Source organism: Hipposideros armiger, unplaced genomic scaffold (genome assembly GCF_001890085.2).
Source record: "Hipposideros armiger isolate ML-2016 unplaced genomic scaffold, ASM189008v1 scaffold_1105, whole genome shotgun sequence".
Classification (NCBI taxonomy): domain Eukaryota; kingdom Metazoa; phylum Chordata; class Mammalia; order Chiroptera; family Hipposideridae; genus Hipposideros; species Hipposideros armiger.
In genome coordinates, this window is record NW_017732455.1 from 349,442 (window position 1) to 367,247 (window position 17,806).

A 17,806-nucleotide genomic window follows, 5' to 3' on the forward strand; every position below is an offset into this window, starting at 1 on the left:
CTCTCTCTCTCTCTCTCTCTCTCTCTCTCTCTCTCTCTCTCTCTCTCCCCTCTTTTGATAGCATGGTATATTTAAATATAAATATTTCTAGCTTGTAATCCCAGACATATTAACAGGCAGTTGAGCTTAAAGACTGATTTTTAACTCCCTAGTTGCCTGTATGGAATCTGGATGAGATGTGTTTTATATATTTAACCTTCATTTTTTGTTAATCTACAGTGGTAGATCAGGCAAATACCATTTTCATGACTGTGGACCAAGCTATTGTACTTTAGCTTAAACATGGAATTATGAAAGTAGATGGCATACTGCCAGCTTTTGTTTTTTCTTAGAGTGTTGTACAAATGTTACTATGTCAGCTCAGACATACTCAATGTGATCTTCGTGTGCTAAGAAAGGCAATGAAAATACTTGAGGCGGTGCTACCATCTCTGTTCCTTTCATTTCATTACATAGTTTTGGGAAGGAAAAAAAGAAAGGTCTCAATGACGTACAAATCAGAAACACTACATACGTCCAGTCAGATCAGAAGGGGATTGATGTTGCTGAGTATCTTTGTTTGGTTTGCTAGTATGAGAATAAGATGTGTGTTTGGTAGTTTACTGGGAGCTGATCCCACAGATCAGAGTTAAAGAGCATGGAGAGTGAAATGAGAAAGAAGCCTAGACCAAAATAATGGTGGCTAAATGAGTCCACTACTGTTGACCAGGGGGAACTTTATTTCTCTGGGACCCCTGAAAGGGTACAGACACCTCCCAGAATTTCTGCCTGAAGGATGTTCAGCAAGAGGTTTATCAGCTGGCTTTTCCCCCTCGGCTGTGAATTGCTCCCAGAGGCATTAACAGCCCCACATTCTGGGCTGCACTGGTAACATATGAGACAGAAAGACACAGCTGTCACAGAGGTACACAATTTAAAGGCCAGGAGAACTAAGTTGGCACAAATGGGCTGTCTATGCAGCTGTGGCTGAAATCAGAGGTGGACCAAGGGGGTGTGATACAGGGAGCCAGAGGCATCTGTTATAATTCCTTTTACTGTATTTTAAATCATAAAATAAATCACATTTTGCTCCTAATGAGCTATCCCCAAGAAGAAGATGTTTTGCATTTTAAAGGCATTACAGAGTGATACCCAATTGTCATAGAACCAGAGTGAACTCTGTTTCAAAACCAAGTTCTGCATTAATAAATTGTCCACTTCAGAGTGAGAAGTCTATCTTCGTCCACCTGTACATTTGAGACACTATATAATAAAATTTGAAGTATGACTAAAATGTTGGAATAGTTAGAGATAATATAACATTTTATGATACCTATACTTATTATTAACTATATTTCATATACAAGGAAGTGTCTGTGAATATACAAACATATGTATAATTATTATCTTTTCTATCTGAAAATAACCCAGTTAGCAGTGTCATTATTTATGTGAAATGTGTGACTTAAATTTGCATGTTGGAGCATAATCTGACATGGATGGTATGCCAGAGAAACCGATTTAACACATTAAAGTGAATCGGGGCTGTTGGTTTGTTTGTTTTTGATACACGGACTCTTAACAGATTAAAATAAAGTCAAGTAAAGGCTCCCATTGTGTTTTGACCTAGAAGATCATATGTTCAGTGGAGGAATGTAATTGGTGACCGCTATAAGGAGCAGCTGTTAAAACAAATAACATTTAAATTTTAAAGAATGTACATTAGCATGCAAATTCCTACTGAAGGAAGTGAAAGTGGAGGGGGAAAGGAGAAAGGGCAGCAGAAACAGGCAGGACAGGAAAACCAGGGAAGTGGCAGGTGGCAAGGCAGACATACCAAAGAGTAGACAGAATCAAACTATGAGATGAAGAGAATTGCTGACAGTGGAGAGTATCTTTTAGAGCAAACCACATGCTGAGCACAGAATGCAAGCCAAGTGAGCAGCCCCAGTTAATTTGAGGCATGACAAATTCCTGAATTATCAAAGAGTAAATGACTGCATCTTCTCACCTGAATGCAATTGCCTCTATGGTTTCATTTAGCTCTGAAGTCTTGATAAATAAAAGTTCTGATTGGATCTGCTCTTTGTTCAGAAACTATTCTCTGATTTACCAATTCATCGTTGTCCAAACTTCTTAACAGATATGTAAAACCTGCCACTCTAAGTTTTCAGACTTATTTCTTATTCTTTTACTTTACTCACCAGTGATCTGGACTTCTGTCTAGTAATGCAAATTCTGTGATTTGTATCAAGCCTTCCAAGTGATTTTGATGTATTTTGGTTCACATACTCAGATTGGTCTGGGCTGAGGCCCAAGAATTTGCGTTTTTAATAAGTTCCTGGGTAATGTTGATGCTGCTAATGCAGACCTTACCTTGAGAAGCTCTATGTAAAATAAATGACCCAGGCTGTCAATACAAGCTCTACATTGCAGTTTGAGTTGAAGACTGATTGCAGGGGCCAGCCGAGTGGCTCAGTTGGTTAAGAGCAGCGGGGTCGCCAATTCGATTCCCACATGGGCCAGTGAGCTATGCCAGAGCTGAGCTGTGGCTGAGCTGCCAACAGGTGCAGGATGGCTCAGCTGGTGAGGGCATGTGCTCCTAAGAACAAGGTTGCAGGTTCAACTCCCACATGGGATGGTGGGCTATGCTTACCCGCAACTAAGATTCAACACAACATCTTGAGCTGAGCGGCTGGGAGATGCCGATGCATGGCCAGATGGTGACTAGACTAGGAGCTGAGCTAGCTGCACCCTCCACAGCTAAGATTGAAGGACAACAACTTGTCTGTTCCTCTTCCCCAATTCCCCAACACTGTTCCCCTTCTCCAATTCCCCAGTAAAATCTTAAAAAAAAAAAATCAGGCACAAAAGTATATGTGTCCATCAGTTGACTAATGGCATACACGAGTATTTGACAATATAGTTGAAAGAGCAGTGTTTTGAATACAGAAAGATCTGAGTTCAAAACCTATCTCTGGGGCCGGCCGAATGACGCTTTGGTTAGGAGATGGCTTGGGACGCCAACTCTGAGCAGAAGGGCCCTGGTTGGGATCTCACGTGAGAGCCAGTGACGCTGCGCCCTCTACAGCTAAGATAGTGAACAACAGCTCGGCCTGGAGTTGGGCTACAATAAGTCGCCAGCAGCGGCATAGGCTGCAGTGGAGCTGGCTGGCAGCAGACGTGAGCTTTCTTGAGCTGGTGTGAGCTGCCAAGAGCAGCTGTCCAATGGCCAGTGAGCGACTGCCCCACCCGGGAACAGCGCAATGATCACAATACCAACATGGGCCAGTGAAGCAACGTCCTCCACAACTAGACTGAAGAACAAAAGGACAGCAACTTGTCTGTTCCCCTTCCCCGATTCCCCAATGCTGTTCCCCTCCCCCAATTCCCCAATAAGAAATCTTTAAAAAACAAACAAACAAACAAAATCTAACTCTCACTTACTAATAGTATAAGCTTGGGGAATTTACTGAACCACTCTATCTACCGTAGTATCTTCATCTGTATAATGGGGGGTGGAGGAGGCATTGTTATTGTTACTTACAAGGTTGCTTTAAAGACTAGAGATAATCTAAAATATATCTAGCTCTTACATGCTCACTTGCTGAACACATATAGGCCATTAAGCTGACCAGAACCCAAACCATGATTTTAAGATTAATGGAGATTACATTTTTCTTTGCCAATATAATTCTATAAGGCTGAGAAATGTTTATTTGAGACTCTAAAAGATGAACATACCGGTAGTTTAGAAAATGTATCCACAATTTAGTCAACTGAGACTTAGAAGATTAATGGGAAAATTCAACATATTTTTCATCTAGACAGGCTGTTTGGTTCTATACATTGCCAATGATTACACATAGAAAGCGAGGCCCTTTTCTTCAAGAATGACTCCTTCAGTGTCAAAACGTAATTTGCAAAATACATTCTGTCTTCTGGCTTGTTATCTACAATAGACACAGTTTGGGCAGAAATTAAAATGATTCTTCAAGGCATAAGTTTAGCTTAAATAAATGTTTATACACTCTTTATATCCAATTCTAGTAAGTTCCAAGATATTTCTTTCTTTCTTGTCCTCTAAAAAATTACTTTTATAGTCAATTTGCCTGATGCAGCCTTATACCCAGAGGCAAAAGAAATCAAATTTTGGTCAATAGATGGTTCATTTACTACAGGATTCCTGAAAATATTGAATTTTTTTAAGTGTTTTTGAGGTTGAATTGTCACTTTGATATTGGTTAACCCTAGTACTTTCTCTGCAGAAATTCAGAGCTGCCTGCTTAACAGAAGGAGATCAATAAAGTTTGGTTTGGAGGTAATATTTAATCAATTTTAGCATAGGATTTAACCTGTTGGGTTTTTTTCTATTTCAATCTTTTATAAACCCTCTGCAAGTTAATGTGTTTTGAGGGAAAGCTTACTATTTTATTCTTCTGTACTTTTTATGTCAGGAATAACTTGGGAGCTATGAACTACTGGTACTGTCTGAGTATCTTGATTATTTCATTCATACATCTGTAAGATAACTAAAATCTAATTGCTGAATGCTGTGTTTATTTGTCATGTTTCAGAGACATATCTCCATCAAGCTGAAAATTATACTGATGAGGTTGTTTCAAGCCCTAGGAAATTCTCCTCTCTCCTCTCCTCTCCTCTCCCGTCTGTCTGTCTGTCTGTCTGTCTGTCTGTCTGTCTGTCTCTCTCTCTCTCTCTCTCTCTCTCTCTCTTTTTCTCTCCCCGCCCCCCATAGTGATATTCTTTACTTAGACAACCCCATCTTCCACAGTAGCGTAGTTATTTCTACATAGACCAATTATTCCTAAAATTGGCATTTTTTTATGAAATGACCTATTAAGTATGCTCTGCAAGAAACAAATATTTTTGTTGTATGATAGAATAATTTATTTATAAAACACAGTATAATAAAGTTTACTACAACTCACATGCTTTGAGTATTTGTTGACATTGTAAGAACACCTAAGGACAACATTTACTAGGTAGTAAAAGGGTACAGCTTGACAAGAATTATAAGTAAAAAAGAAAAGAAGGAAAGGCTTGTTGGCTGAGTTCATTTCGTTCTTGCTGTAACCTCATCATATGCCAGAAGTTTTCACCTAAAATGTCTTGGTTGTATAAAAGCTAAGTTTAGGGAAAAGATAGTACCATTTTAAACAACCAGCATTAGTGCTGGAATTCTTTACCATTCCAATATAATCTGGGAATTATAAATGAAGGTACAAATTTAACAAAGTAATTGTAGTGAGAGAGTGCCTATCTCTCTGGCACTTCAAATATTTGAGGCCTTTGTTGGTATTTATTTATGATTAAAAACATAATAGCAAGCATGTATTAAATACTTAGGAATGTGCCACTGTAGGGAAAGGCATAATTTTTTTTTTTTTAGCTGAGTCGTCCTACCACCTGTTGGCAACTCAGCAGCAGCTCAACAATAGCTCAACTCGGGCCAGGAATTGAACCGGTGATTCTGTTGCTCAGAGCTCTCACTCTTGAGTGAGCTCTTAACCAACTGAGCCACTCAGCTGGCCCTGGGAAGGCATAATTTTATATTTACCCTCTTAGGATCTTTGGCTGGGCTTCAGAATTAAATTGACATAGAACAGATTAACAGGAGAAAAGCACACACATTTATTTAATATATATTTTCTTGTACCAGCTGTTTTTCAAGTGCCTTTGACTCAAAATAATCCTCATGCCAAAGTGACATATTTGGGGGCAGCATATTCTGCCTCCCTTAACTAGGCATTGTTTTAAGCATTTTACCTAAATTATCTCACTTAATCCCTATTATAATCTATGAGAAAATTTTATACAATTACTGGGAGAAATAGTCAAATCTGCCATCATTGTAACAGGTTCCAAGATATTTTTCTCAATCATAGAGGAAGCTCACACATAAAAATAAATCATTGAAGATGTAGAAGATATGAACAACATACTAACAAGCTTCATTTAGTGGTCATATATAGACTTCTTCAACAATTGGAAAATACCAATTCTTCTCAAGTATGTATGTAATATTTTTAAATTACATACTGAGCCATAAATTAATTCTGAAATATACTGTCCATTTCACAGATGAAAGAATCCGAGGTATGAAAAAGCTAATTAACTTTCCAAAGAACACAGAACTAGTATGTGGCAAAGTAGGCACAAATCCAGGCAGTCTGCCATCAGAGCTTGTCAACTTCTACAGTATCTGTGCACATTAGTTGTCTTCCAGGTGGAAAGAAAAGGGTTGATCTTTAAGAGATAATTTAAATTTATATACCAGGGGAAAGGGATAGAAATTAAATCTAATTTATTAGATTATATTTTGACACAATGATGTTGTCAATTTGAGATTGACCAATTGGAATGTTATGTGACCTATGATGCTAGATGAAAAAAAAACAATTCAAACCATAAATAAAAAATAGATTTAAATAATTGCTAAATGTTTAAATAGCAAAAGCAAAGCACGAATGACATAGTTTGAGTTATTACCTTAAATTAATTCCCTTTAATAACTCAGACCTGAATTATTAATCATGTTAGGACCTATGTATTAAATAGAAGGACACTGGTGTTTCACAAGCATGTCAAACTCATTATTTCCAAAACTAAACTCATAAATGCCCGCTCCCATCTACTCCTCCGTCCTCTGCTGTTCTCTGTCCCCAACTATGTCACCAGTACCCACACACCTAATTGCTTAAATTAGAAACCTGGGAATCATCTGTGAAATTGCCCCCAACTTTGGTAAATTTGAGTAAATTTGTTGAATAAATTCCATACTACCATCTAATATATTAATGCACATCTAGTTGGATGATTACAGTCAGAGAGAGTGTGGAGAGCAGACATTATGTTCTGCTACTGTTTTCTAATGTGTTTTGTTTTCTGGCCACACAATTCAATTCCCATGTCTGGTTTTTGTTGTTGTTGTTTGCATTTTGCTGTTAGTTGTGGTGTTGGTGTTGAATGTAAATACATTCATGGAAGATCCACTGTAGAACAGCTGAAATGTTTTCTCTTCCCCATGAAGATATTATATATGTTGACAAATACTGTGTTTTGCCCTTGGCACACACACCCTCTCAGCAATATTAGCCTCTTTTATTACTTCCCCTGAGAAAAAAATTGGTTTCCTTGGAAGGCAGCTGTCCTAATCAAAGACTTCCTGGGTCTTAAGCAATAAGAAACTCAATTGTTTCTAACTGAAACTTCTAGTGGGGTTTAATCGGGCATATATTTTCATTTTTGGGGGAATCAAAGACTCTAAATGTTACACATAAGAAAATATTTCATGAGGGACACAAGGAAGGTTTCACATATTTGATCCATTTTTATTTAAGAGAAGTAACTGGTAAAGAACATATGCATTGGTACTAAACACTTGAATAACTTATCTCTTCCTGGACTTTTAAATGACTGCTTCTTTCCTGATATTTTCATTATCATTATGGTTAACTCAAACCTATTTCTAGGTATGAACAACTGTGCGTAGTTAGAATATGGAGGAAGGTGCCTTGGGCAGCTACACTGGGAACTTGAGTTCCAATAGGATTTTAACATTTAAGTGAACCTTGCCCCAAATCTACCACCCTAGGAAGACAGTTATCAAAAGACTTATGGATTGAATTCCAGGGAAGGTCTTCAATTTAGGGGGCAGGAGAAGAAGGAATTAGCTGGGAAGTTCAAAGGAAACCATAGCTGGGCAGTAGTTAAAACATTTTAAAATAGATTTTACTCAGGACTACTCCAAGAGGTAAAAAGAGACCTCAGTATACAACTGGCGTCAATTCCAAATACATCATGGACAAATGGGGATTTATAGCCAAGCAATAGGGGTTAGGGGTGGAAATTACTAAGAGGAAACATCAGGAGTAAGAGGAGATTCGGGTTAAACAGACCTAACAGGATTCTTGCTAAAGGCAGATCAGGGTGATCAGATACCAAAGGGTGGGGGGTTGAAGGATTTGATCAGATATCAAGAGTGATCAGTTATAGAAGGTGGGGGGTTTCTCCAAAGTGACTTAGTAAGATTCTTGCTACAACTGGGTGATGCAAGCTTGACAAGACAGAAAGTGAGCTTAAGGTAGAGGCCTGTAGGGCTTAGAGAAGCCTGACTAAAGTTAGTCAGGGAGAGTCTTTGTAAGAAGGTTGCAAAGAAAGCCAGGAGAACAGAAATGTTTCTTGTCATGAAGGCTAAAAAGGAAGTTCCCAGCATTCCGACTAGCAAATTGAATTAACATTATATCATAATTCTAAATCAGCAATTTCTTTCACATATGGCATCTATTTTATAAGTTTATGAAAGTATAAATCGTGAAATTATAAATTCAGTCTCCTAGCTCACCTATATCATGTCTCCATTTTTAAAAAATAGGACCTCCATTATCTCAATGTCAAAATCTTGGGATCATCTTTTACTCTCCCATCATTTATATTTCCAGCCCCTCAGTAGGTTTTGGTTGTTTTTCCCCTCAGTGCTTTCAAATTCCACTCTTCCTAACCTCCTCTCCGTGATAACCCTAGTTCAGGCCTTCACTGCCTCACACATCAGCTGCTGCAATAGCACCCTTACCAATGTTTGTATCATAGGCTAACCTATTTCCAGAATTCCATTTTGCAAGCTATCCTTATATTAATCTCCCCAAAATACCATTTCTCACATGTTTTCAATAGTTAGTGTTTGTTTAGTTCTTATCTACCAGACACTATGCTAAGTGTGCTATTACATTAAATTCCTATAACCAATTTTGAGGAATAGGTGCTATTATTCCTACACTACAAATGAAAAAAAAAATATGTAGAGAGCTTGAATAACATGCCCAAGGTCACAGCAAGTAAGTAGAAAAGTCTCTCTCCAAAACCTGAGCCTTGAACTGTTGTTGCATAGTACCTTCTGGGGCCATGTATAAGAAAGACAATGGTGACCAGACTCCAGGAGATAGAGCTGGGTAAACTATGGTTGGATAGGGAGAGATTCCATTGATCTCACCCAATGGGAAAAAGTTTATTCAAAATTTTTAATCTGAGAATGGGGAGAAATGTGATCAAATGGTGAATGGTTTTGAAGGATTAGAATCTGGGGAGATCTTTGCATCCCATGTCTCTTCCCCTTCATGAGCCCTGCCTTGAGCCCTTGCCTTATGCAGCGGTTCTCAACCTGTGGGGCGCGACCCCTTCAGGGGTCGAACAACCCTTTCACAGGGGTCGCCTAAGACCATCGGAAAACAAAAAGATACTTACATTATGATTCATAACAGTAGCACAATTACAGTTATAGAGTAGCAACAAAAATAATTTTATGGTTGGGGGTCACCACAACATGAGGAACTGTATTAAGGGGTCCCAGCGTTAGGAAGGTTGAGAACCGCTGCCTTATAGCATATGCTGTCCTCTCTGCATGAGGTGGTCCTACTGAATTCCTCTGCCTCACCAATCTCCTTCTAGAGACTCACTCCTCTGATGTCACCTTTCTCGAGGAGGAGTCTTTCCTCCATACCCTGACAGCCTCTACTCAGAGGTTGAGAACCTGTCATGTTGCATGTTGTGTGTTGATTCACATTTGATTCTCACAAAATCTTGTTGTGACTCAGAATTATGTGACTTGGCTTTCTAGATTTTATCTGGATCATCTTTGTGTTACAAATGCCTGGTACCTAGTAAATGCTCAATAAATGTGTAATGAGCACATCAGTTATATATATATATATATATATATATATATATATATATATATATATATATATATGATATAATATATAATAATATATATATTATTAAAAAGATATAGAACAGAAATTATCTTTTTCATGCTTTAGTATCCCTCTTAATACCTAGTAAAGTGAATTACACAAAGCAAATATAAGTACTTGACTTGTTTATCTTAACACTTCTTCATTTTATGTTGTTTTCCTCATTTCATTTTTTTAATGCAAGACACTTCAAAGTAGAATTTTAAAAGAGTATTGTTTTGCCAGTAATTAGTATAACACCACGCTCTCTCTTGGAAGGCTATTTCTGTCCTAGAATTACAAGATGCTTATACTCATATACTAGGTAACTGTTGTACCTGGTTGAATGAAAATAGAGGTGGAAATAATATTATCAACTTTTATTGAATCTTGATTGTGTAACAGGCACTATGCCATGCACTTTGTAGATAATACATAATTTTATTCCCATAATATTCTATGGAGTAGGTATATTTACCCGCATTTTATTTTTACCCACATTTTACCAATGAGCAAGGAAGGTTAAGTAATTTTCCCAAGGTCACACAGCTAGTAAGTGGCAGAGCTGGAATTTGAACCCAGGCACCATAGCTCAGAGTCTATGTTCATTCACTCAATTAACAAGTATTTTATTCCCTAGCATATATCAGGCATGATCTTATCCTCTAATAGGTGGTCAATTAATGTATACTTAATGATTATACTATATGAGGTCTTGTCAAGGGTATTCACTATTGTATAAAAAATAGTATAGTATTATGTAGTGGTGATTGACTCATTTTGTGATAAAAATGATTTATTTATCTAAAGCATCCATTTTTAGTTTTCAAATGTTACATGCTATACCACTTCATCCTCAATTAAAAGAAAGCAATTGCAAAGTGACTAGGAAATATTGGGTTGTCGGAAAAGTCATGACGCATGTTTGCAACAGATGGTGCTATTTCATTTTTGGAAGTACTAGAGTCATTCACATCTATGTTATTGCTATGTCATTTGACAGCTGACAGTACTGGCTTCATTCTGAAAAAAAATGAGTGATTTAATTGAGTTTTGGAGGTTTTACAACAAGTTGAAGATGGAAGACCAAACTGTGCATTTTTGCCATATTTTACTTTTTTACTTCCCTAAAGGGAAGAATGCGCATCAAGCTTGTGAAAAGTTGCATAAAGTTGATGGTGACAATGCTCTACAAGAACGTCAGTGCCAATGATGGTTCACGAAATTCCGTGCTGGTGATTTTGATCTCAATGATGCTCCTCGGTCAGGGAGGCCCATGAGGTTGATGACGACAAAATAAAGGCATTGATCGAGTCAAACCTGCGTTACACAACACAAGAGATTGCAGAAACATTGAACATTCATCATTCAAGCATTCACAACCACCTGAAGAAGCAGGGATACATAAGCAAACTTGATATTTGGGTTCCGCATGAACTCAAAGAAGTTCATTTGACGGCGCATATAAACTTCTGCAATATGCTCATTAAATGTGAGGAAAATGATTCTTTTTTGAAGCAACATGGTTCACCTCAAACAACATTGAAAGCAAACATTCATCAGAGGAAGGTTATGCTCCCAGTGCGGTGGGATTAAAGGTGTCGTGTTTTTCAAGCTCCTACCAAGACACCAAACAGTCAATTTGAATGTGTACCATTGGCAATTGGACAGTTTGAATGAATCCATCATCCAGAAACGTCCAGAGCTTGTTGATTGTAAAGGAATTGTATTCTATCGCGACAATGCGAGACCTCACACAAGTTTGATAGCCTGTCCAAAATTATTAGAGCTTGGATGGGATGTGTTGCCACACCCACCATACTTGCCTGGCCTTGTACCGTCAGACTTCCATTTGTTTCACTCTCTTCAAAACTACTTGCATGGTATAACATTCAATTCAGATGAGGCTGTAAATTAGCACCTTGTTCAGTTTTTCACAAATAAAGATTGGTCCTTCTATGAACAAGGGATTATGAAGCTCACTGAAAGATGACAGAAAGTTATCAAACAAAATGGGCAGTCTATCGTTGATTGATCTTTGTTCTTTTTTTTTTTTTAATTGGGGAATTGGGGGAAGGGGAACAGACAAGTTGCTGTCCTTTTGTTCTTCAGTCTAGTTGTGGAGGACGTTGCTTTACTGGCCCAAGTTGGCACCATCATTGCGCTCTTCCCGGGTGAGGCAGATCAGTTGCCGGCTTCTGGACGGCCACTCACTGCGGCTGCTGTCCACTCACGCTGGCTGCTGGCTACACACGGTAGCCCATGGCAACCCACTGCAGCAGGGGCTGCAGCCTACATCGTCGCCGGCAACTCACAGCAGCCCAGCTCCAGGTCGAGCTGTTGTTCATCATCTTAGCTGTAGAGGGCAGTGTCACTGGCCCTCAATGTGGGATCCCAACTGCAGCCATGCTGCTCAGAGCTGGCCCTCCCAAGTCAGCTCTTAACCATCGCGCCACTCGGCCAGCCCTGATCTTTGTTCTTTATATAAATAAATGACCTTTGAAAAACATAGACAAAAAAACATCATGACTTTTCCAATGACCCAATAGTCAATTATTATTCAAGCTGCCAAGCTTCAGGAATTAGCATTCTACAATTTGCAAAAATGTTAAGCCAGGAAAAACAAGTCATAAAACATCATTTTAACTGCTTCTGAAATTCTGCCAGATATTAGTAATTGTATTATAATTTAAATTTGGAATCATAAAATTTTAAAGTTGGATGACAACTTCAGGATCATCTGTGCCAACTTTCTACTTAGTGCCAATGTTCACACACATTTTAAAAATAAGAGCTTTGACAAATGTTCCTCTAACATCTTCATAAAAACAATAGAAACAGTTAATGGAATTTTTTACACTATGACATAACTTTGTGCCTGTGGCTAGTAAAATAGTAGAATATCTAGCCAATCCAGTCCAGCAGGGTCTCTTGTCACTCTTTTTGGTTCTTTCTCACGCCTACATTTTAGGACTCTGCTTGATACTTAGGAGCTGTTCCTTTAGATATTATTTTGCATTGTTCCCTAAGGCAAGGGTCAGCAAACGCGATCCCGTTGACCAAATCTGGCCCATCTCCTGTTAGGATAAATAAAAGTTTACAAGAGCACAGCCACACCTATTCTTTAATGTATTGTCTGTGGCTGCTTTTGTCCCAGAAAGGCAGAGCTAGGGAATTGGGACAAAAACTGCATGGCAACGAAGCCTAAAATATTACTATCAGGCCCTTTGGGGAAAATCTTGACAACCTCTGCTCCAAAGTATTGCAGCCCTTTATATGTTTTATTTTTAAATCTCATTATTTCTAATTTCATTCATCATGTGGAATAAAATGATTGTGGTAGACTGAACATAAACATGAGGAGCCTACACATGATTTGACTTTCTTCTCATAATGGTTAGTGAGTAATTTCTCTCTCTCTCTCGCTCCATTCCCCCACCCCACCCCGCAATGTGTGGGTGCACTTTTTCCTGAAGCTGATAAACTGGGCACAATAATGGTCTTTGTTTCTTCTGTGCAAAGACTGAATGTCTGCAATTGCCCTGTACAAATGACATAGTCATATAACATTTGTATATTTCTGAGAAAAAGGACACAGTGATGCTGTTTATGATCATTTAAAGACATAATTAATATCACTTATGTTTATGACTGATTTTTCATAGAATTAGATACAAATAAGATTGGAATGAACATTATTTTCAATAAACCTTTCTCTGTGTAGCTGCTGCCATCTCATCCCCCTTTCTCATGACCCCTCCATGGGCTGTATCCTCACCAAAGAAGGTGGACAGTTTCCTTACAGTTTGTTTCAAAAAGCCAACTTCTTGTTATAAGTGAGCTGTTGAGTAGATTGTTTGGTCTTTTTTCTGCCTCCGTGTCCTCCTTTAGTGAGAGGTTTTATCCTTCTGAGAGGTTGCCTTTAAAAAGTTTCTGTGATGTCTATGTATCTGCACTTCTATGATTTAAAAATATTTTGCTATCTTGTTAATCACCATTAAAGGTGATTCATTCAATACTTTTTATGTTCACTTTTAAGGAGGAATCCAGTATTTGGCAGGTTCTTTCAAGGGTACAGAGTTCATGAGAGTCACATCGTCTTGATATGGATTATTCCCCAGCCTGAGACAGAAACAACATCTGCCCAAGGCTTTTACCTATTATCACCTGCAGTAAAAGCTTCAGTGGAGCTTGCTGGAGATCACCCACCACTAGCCAGAGTTAATGGGCAAGACAGGGCACATGGGGATCAGATCACAGGTCACCAAGCAAGCATGCAGTCCAGGTTGGTGGTCAAATGTCACAGCTTAAGTACTGATAACGGCCAGTGAAGGCTAGTAACTGTTGGATGAAGCTTGGAGGTCAATATATTGGAGCGAGACAAAGGATCAGTTATATTATGTAGACTTAGCACATAGGAACACAAGTCTGAAGATTCATTTACTCAAGGAACATCTAAAAAGCACATACTTGTGCCACGCACCAGGAGACACATAGACCAGTATGTGTGTGGGAGGAGGTGACAGATATATAGATGGATGGATAATCATAATGTAAATCAATGCATGTGCTTGAATTATGCACAACCCATCAGGAGAACACAGTGAAAGATCATCTAGCAGTGGGGGCTGGGGTGGAAGAGGAGGCCAGAGAAGGCTTCATGAATTGATACCTGAGCTGAATCATAACAGATGTGAGCAACTGGCCATACCAAAGAAAGGAGCATTCCAGCCATTAGGGACAACAGGCTGGTCTAAAACTGTGTTGCAGTGGATTGCAGAGACCCAAACTCTATTAGCAAAAGACCCCGACCCCATGACTAGCTGTGCAGAAATAAGGCTGGAATAAAGGAGATTCAAGAGGCAGATCTACATGCAAGGGTGATAACACCAGGAAGGCTGAGCTGCAATTAAAAAAAAAAAATCAATTCCAAGGCAATGAACTCTCTAGTCACAGGGAAAACTGAGGGCCACTGAAGAAACTAGATATAAGTTGACAAAACAGTGAGGCTAGCTACAGAGTGACTTGTTTCTTGGCCAGAGATTTACTGCTATTTATGACTTGGTCTGGGGCCAAGCACTTGTCCTAAAGTCAGAGCATGAGGCTGGGCCCACACGTGGTGGCTGCAACTCTACAGGGCCAGAGTGACTGGAGCCACAAGACCACAGAACCACAGAGACTAAGGGACAAGGCGGCAGCCACGAAGGACACAAGGGCACAAGCCAGAGTTGATGAGTGAGGCAGTTTTCTGACCTAGTTCAGACTTTCTCTTCATTTCCTGTGTGGCAGGAATCAAGCCCAGCACAGCTGGGCTTGGACTTCTAGACGGAAGCCTGCAATTAGACGCACCTGGCTAAGATCGCGCGCGCACAGAGCAGGGACCCAGCTGTAGTTTTTGTATGTGAATCCTCTCATGTGTGGGGGTGGGGAGCCACATTAAAAAATAAATAAAAGCCATTGCAAAGATGGATTTCGTGGATCTCACTCCCATTATTAAACACTTTGTCTCAGAGCTGACTTTGCACTGCCTTTAAGTGCAGACATTGCAATAGGACTCTCAGCTGTGCACAAACTCATTTGCTCACAATTATGAAGGGACAACTTCTATGATCACATCTCTCTGTAAAAACAAAGCTCATAAGACTCAGCCAGAGCTAACCTGTTCAAATCTGTGTACAAATACATAAAGTACTTGCATAACATATTTTTAAACATCTCCATACCTATTTGTTTTGATGATATAGTTGTCCAAATGTAATATATGTATGTGTGTATATATTTATATTTATACATACATATAAATATGTACACATACAGTATAAATATACAGCATATTTATGTGTATCTATACATTTTAGCCATGCATTTATAGTTCTAAAAAACAGGGATGCCTTTCTTTTCTAAAGATACTTTTAAGGATATAGAAGCTGATTAAAACCATAAAATGGCTCTTTCGCAGACCTGCCACAAGTCTGTTGTGCAGTCTCACAGCAGGAACTCCGTTACTCTGATGGGGGTTGCATATGAAAATCTGCCCATTTTTCTTTCCTCCATTTCAGAGATTCTGCCCTTGCTGTTTCTTCTGCCTAGAATGTTCTCACAGTCAATTCCTTCTCATTTTCAAGACTCAGATTTGTCTTCAAGAAAGTCTTCCTTGGCAGCCGTAACTAAAGTGCTCCAGTCTCCGCCCCGTCTCGTCCCACCCCTGCTTGAGACAGATTCTATCACATCAACCTGTTTACTTCTTTCATAAAACTTATCATAACCTGAAAACATCCTGTTTGTTCACTCATTAGCTGTCTGTCTGCACCTTCTCCAGTCAATACCATTAGAATGTGAGTTTTGAGGATAGGGAGCATGTTTATTTTGTTCTCTTCTGTATCCCCAGTTTCTATCAAAGTGCCCAGCCTATATTAGGCATTCAATACATATTTGTTAAATGAATAAATGAAAGAAAAATAAAGGAGGGATAGGGTAAGAGAAGGAGGGAAAGAGACAGACTGACACAAAGGAAGAAGGGAAGGCAGGCAGAAAGGGAGGCATTAGGAGTGAGATCTTTGAATTTGGAAGAAACAAAACCTGTGAAAATGGTAGCCAATTATTCTGCCATTTTTTTAATCCCTTTTGTCAGGAGAAATCTTCAGGCCTCCCTACCTACTTTGAGCACAGATCTCATTCTTATCTATCATTGCTCAACTGACACTGCAGATTTTACAATTGCTAGCTATCTCTCAGTGATTCACATCAAGATTAAGCTGTGGACAACGGTTATGAAAATTGAAGAGTGATGTGAAATTATCCTTTCATATCGGCTTTCTGTCATGACATGGATTACGTACAGAACCTGTATTGTCTAGATTGTTTCCTTTGCGATGAAGGGTTTAACTTAGCCTTTCCACCAGCCAGTGATGCAATCTGATGACCTGTAGCAATTTAATTGGGCACTCTGATATATTTAGTAGTAGTTCACTGCTTTTTTTAACAGTTGCTAGCATAGTATGAACAACTAGAGGCTTAATTTTAATGGTGTTTTTCAAACAAGTGATGGTTTTTAAAGGCTCTTAAAAATAACATTATAATTAATCTTTATTAGTTTTCAGTCAAGGTAAATATTCATGTTCAAGGTAGTGATTGTATTGAAGAGAATCCTTCAGTTAAATATGAACTGTAACTCAGCACTTTCCCTTTTATTAATTCATGCAGCCCCCTCTGCTGTCAAAGGTGGTTTTTTTTATTGTTAATAGCTTTTTTTAACCTTGAAATTCAGTCATTGTATCAAATAAAGAATAGGTACATATGTCAAGTAATTTTACCAGTGAGAATACTTATATATCCAAATGATGTCTCATTTCATAAGTAATCTTATCAAAAGCATGAGTTTCATCACATTGTTACTGAATTAAAATATGGAAACAGAAAATTTCCAGTTTTATAATGATTTAAATCTTTGTGGGTAGATAAGCTATTCACCCAGATATAAAATAAACAGACTTTTTTAACAGTACTTTTTCTAATGAAAAGAGAGTTGGAAGTTGGGAACCCTAGATTCTTGTCTAGTTCTGCCACTAGTCACCTATATGACCTTAAACAATTATCCTCACTATATGTCCTTATTGATAAGAATATTCCAGCTACTTTCCAATGAGTACAAAATGCTATTATAATTTCAATAACATTGTAAAACAATGAAATATTATTTAAATATAGACCATTTTGAGAGGGTATGAGCTTTTCTGTGTCCTATAATACACTAATTATTGGTGGCTGGATCATTTAAAATACTGAAATAAAATTATTTGTATATAAAAATATATATGAAGGTAATAGAAGTTATCATCTTTGTCATGAAAAAGAAAAAAAAAGGTTGTCCAAAAGAAGTCATTATTTGTAATGTGAAGGAAAAGATCACTTCCAGAATAGAACAGTGAAGATCACTGCAGATTCTCTTCCCAACAAGCAGTCACTTAAACTGGATACAATTATTTCTTTAAAATAACCATTTAAAGGGAATTGTCCTAAGGACATAGAGCAAAGAGAGAAATACTCATTCAAGAAAACGAGAAAATCTAGTAAATCTC